Raw genomic sequence first — 4642 nt, 5'->3', positions numbered from 1 at the left:
TAACATCGTTGGTGCCAACGTGGATAACAATATCCCTATACTCTCTACACTCTCCAGTTTTAGCTTTAGCCAGCACCATCTTCAGATTACCGAGGTAAAGACAGTTTCAGGTTGGATATTCAATGGATATTCGCCTGTAGTTTTCCTTACGTCCACCAACAGCAGTTAGGGACCGTCAACATAGTGACAAATCAATTTTTTCAAATTTCAATAGCTCTTTAACCATTACTCCTTACACGTTCAAAACTGGTTGTAGCTAACCCGATGACATAGACACACATTGCACACCCTTTAGTTTGTCTATTTTCATCTCACATGGTTTTACATACATTTTTCAAAATTTAGATTTTCAATAGATCCTTTGTCATGTGACCTAATGTCCACTGACTACCCTTCTATATTGCACTCTTGTTTGTGTACTGTAAAATCACACGGTGTAATGTACATTTTTCATAGTTTCAAATTTGCAATAGCTCCTTGGTCATGTCAATTACACACCTAAGAAGCATGCAGTGGATATACACCCATATTGCATTACCTCTAGTTCTGTATTTTCTATATTGTTGTACATTAATATTAGTTTGACAATTAGGGGGTTCAGTCCAGTGTTGTGTTTACCCTTTTCTTTAATATTTATCTACAATAATTGGTAGTTCTAAGTACTTATTTTCCGTTTTTATTTTATTTTTCCAGTCTTTAACAGCAGTACACAATAGGAGAGAGACAGATAGCATCTCCTTTCATCGTTAATATCAACCATAAAGGAAAAGGGCAAAGTACGAGAGTCATGCTATTAATTGTCCAAAGAAGGGATGGAGAGTGAGCTAGTGAGGTAGGCTGCAGTGGGTTTGCTGGTCAAAACATATACTGAACATGTAACCACAGTAATGGTGGCCAGTAAATCCATGAATAAAAATGTAATATTGACAAATTAAACAGAAATTGTAGACCTTTAATCTTTTCCAACGTCAGACACTTAACCTCAAATAAGTATGAAGCATTTCACAGTGTTAACTTTCTCTTTATTCCTGGTGTTTGAACATTTCAGAGCCTCTTCAGTGTGGATCTGGTATAGCATACATTTTCAACAACAAAGACAGCACCTCCAGTTTGTGTTCTCTACTCTGTTGAACTCTTGTCTTCATTCCTAGTTACAGCACATGGAACCACCGTTGGCATGCAAAACATTCAATCAAAACAAAACAAAGCGTAACACGTTATAAATACAATCAAATATCAATGCAGTATGACGAATTAGCCATCCATTGTTATATCATAAATTGTCTTACATGCCGTCACTGTTGTCAAAAGATTATAAACATATTAAATAAAGTTACTAACCCAGTCAGTCTTTGGGCCACATCCAGGTTCTTTATCAGTGGCACACATGAAGCAGTTGTTGGCTTTGTTGAACTCTGAAATCATAGGCATGAACTGAACATTTGGCTGTCCCACACAACTACATAAAAATAAAGAATTTACATTTACTTTGAATTAAACGTAATTACATACCAGACATTTTTAGTATATCCTCAGCCATTTATTTTCACAGTTGCTCCATGTATTTTTGAAGGTTCTATATCAATTTTTTTGAGGGGATGTTGGGGAAGTTCTGTGCAACTTCCTTGGCCATCTACACCAAAAAATAAAATTGTTTTTTACCTAATTGTCACATAACAGCTAACCATTCATTATTGAAAATATAACTATCAAACCTGCATTACAAAGACCCCACAGCTGAAGGTGTCCTGCTGCATGTGGTGAGTTATTTCCCCTCCTTTACACTTTATGTCCGCCCAGTCGTCTTTTCCATGGCAGGATCTTCTCATTTTGAAGTATTCTCTTTTTTATGTAAAAATAAATGGAATTATGATTAGTTATAGGCAAATGAATACACAAGCCAAATGTGTATACTGTTTTCTTTATCACTATAATCTAGTAGTAATTTATTAGCAGAGGTAATTTCCTTTATGCCCCAGTCTACACAGCCTAAATTATAGGCACTGAACCATTTACAGGACAATAATAAAAGTAGCATATAGGATCCAACCCTATCAGAGTGTAGACTTTAAGAAAAAAATATTAAGGGACAGTTTCATCAGTACGTGCTTAAAGAAAGTCCTATCACAAAGATCACAGGTGACAGTGCCCACCAAATCTATGACAATAGAGAATGAATTGTAAGCACCAAAGTGTGGTTGTCAAAATAATATCTGAAAATGTCAGTTGTTGAACATAATACTTCTATTTGCAATAGCAATTTATGATATATGCAGTTGAGGAATATTCCATGCATGTACCAACACTACAATTAGACGGACATAAGAACATTCCCACATACAGTATTTTATTTATTTTTTATTTCACCTTTATTCAACCCAGGTAAGCCAGTTGAGAACAAGTTCTCATTTACAACTGCGACCTGGCCAAGATAAGAGCCAAGCAGTGTGACACAGAACAACAGACACAGTCACACATGAAATAAACAAACGTACAGTCAATATACACAATACAAAGTCTATGGTACAGTGTGTGTAATGAAGTAAGTTAGAGAGGTAAGGCAATAAATAGGCCGTAGTGTCGAAATAATTACAATTTTGCAAATACACACTGGAGTGAGATGCCAGAAGATGAATGTGCGAAGTAGAGATATTGTGGGCAAAGGAGCTATTTAAAAAAATTAAATAAAAAAAATAACAATATGGGCATGAGGTAGTTGAATGGGCTATTTACAGATGGGCTACGTACAGGGCAATGATTTATTTAGTTCTCCCTTATTTAACCAGGTAGGCAAGTGAGACAACGTTCTCATTTACAATTGCGACCTGGCAAGATAAAGCAAAGCAGTTCGACACATACAACAACACATAGTTACACATGAGTAAACAAACATACAGTCAATAATACAGTGAAAAATAAGTCTATATACAATGTGAGCAAGTGAGGTGAGATAAGGGAGGTGAAGGCAAACAAAATATATATATAAATAAATAAAATATGATAATGATCTGTAAGCTGCTCTGATAGCTGATGCTTAAAGATAGTGAGATATAGTCTCCAGCTTCAGTGATTTTTGCAATTCTTCCAGTCATTGGCAGCAGAGAACTGGAAGGAAAGGCGGCCAAAGGAGGAATTGGCTTGGGGGTGACCAGTGAAATATACTGCTGGAGCGTGTGCAATGGTGGGTGCTGCTATGGTGCCAGTGAGCTGAGATAAGGTAGGGCTTTACCTAGCAAGGACTTATAGATGACCTGGATCCAGTGGGTTTGGCGACGAATTATGAATTGAGGCCACCAACGAGAGCATACAGGTCGCAGTGGTGGGTAGTATTGGGCTTTGGTGATGAAACGGATGGCACTGTGATAGACTACATCCAATTTGCTGAGCAGAGAGTTGGAGGCTATTTTATAAATGACACGCCAAAGTCAAGGATCGGTAGGATAGTCAGTTTTACGAGGGTATGTTGGCAGCATGAGTGAAGAGATGCTTTGTTGGCAAATAGGAAGCCGATTCTAGATTTAATTTTGGATTGGAGATTGAATGTGAGTCTGGAAGGAGAGTTTACAGTCTAACCAGACACCTAGGTATTTGTAGTTGTCCACATATTCTAAGTCAGAACCGTCCAGAGTAGTGATGCTAGGCGGGTGGGCAGATGGGGGCAGCGATCGGTTGAAGAGCATGCATTTAGTTTTACTTGCATTTAAGAGCAGTTGGAGGTCATGGAAGGAGAGTTGTATGGCATTGAAGCTCGTCTGGAGGTTAGTTAAACACAGTGTCCGAAGAAGGGCCAGAAGTATACAGAATGGTGTAGTCTGCGTAGATGTGGATCATAGAATCACCAGCCGCAAGAGCGACATTGATGTATACAGAGAAAAGAGTCGGCCCGAGAATTGCGGTTATTGACAGAGTCGAAAGCCTTGGCCAGGTCGATGGATATGGCTGCACAGTACTGTCTTTTGTCGATGACGATTATGATATCATTTTGGACCTTGAGTGTGGCTGAGGTGCACCCATGACCAGCTCAGAAACCAGATTGTATAGCGGAGAAGGTACGGTGGGATTAGAAATGGTCGGTGATCTGTTTGTTGACTTGGCTTTCGAAGACCTTAGAAAGGCAGGGTAGGATAGATATAGGTCTGTAACAGTTTGGGTCTAGAATGTCTCCCCCTTTGAAGAGGGGGATGACCGAGGCAGCTTTCCAATCTTTGGGGATCTCAGACGATACGAAAGAGAGGTTGAACAGGCTAGTAATAAGGGTTGCAACAATTGCGGCGGATAATTTTTGAAAGAGAGGGTCCAGATTGTCTAGCCCAGCTGATTTGTAGGGGTCCAGATTTTGCAGCTCTTTCAGAACATCAGCTATCTGGATTTGGGTGAAGGAGAAATGGGGGAGGCTTGGGCGAGTTGCTGTGGGGGGTTCAGAGCTGTTGACCGGAGTAGGGGTATCCAGGTGGAAAGCATGGCCAGCCATAGAAATACACTTATTGAAATTCTCGATAATCATAGATTTATCGGTGGTGACAGTGTTTCCTAGCCTCAGTGCAGTGGGCAGCTTCTCTTATTCTCCATGGACTTTAGTTTCCCAGAACTTTTTGGTTTGTGCTAGAGGATGCAAATTTCTGTTTGAAAAAGCTGGCCTTTG

At 39.3% G+C, this 4642-nt stretch overlaps 1 long non-coding RNA gene across 1 annotated transcript; it reads right to left on the bottom strand.

Annotated features, from left to right (window-relative positions):
• Positions 1–968: 968 nt before the first annotated feature.
• On the bottom strand, positions 969–2284 carry LOC111951192 (uncharacterized). The gene is made up of 4 exons (XR_002875569.2): positions 1716–2284; positions 1513–1633; positions 1342–1415; positions 969–1147 (listed from the first exon to the last, which is right to left on the bottom strand). It is a non-coding gene; the product is annotated as an uncharacterized lncRNA (long non-coding RNA).
• Positions 2285–4642: the final 2358 nt, after the last annotated feature.

Source organism: Salvelinus sp. IW2-2015, linkage group LG23 (assembly GCF_002910315.2).
Source record: "Salvelinus sp. IW2-2015 linkage group LG23, ASM291031v2, whole genome shotgun sequence".
NCBI lineage: Eukaryota > Metazoa > Chordata > Actinopteri > Salmoniformes > Salmonidae > Salvelinus > Salvelinus sp. IW2-2015.
The sequence above is the reverse complement of the archived record's forward strand: the minus strand, read 5'-3'. Positions and strand labels throughout refer to the sequence as shown.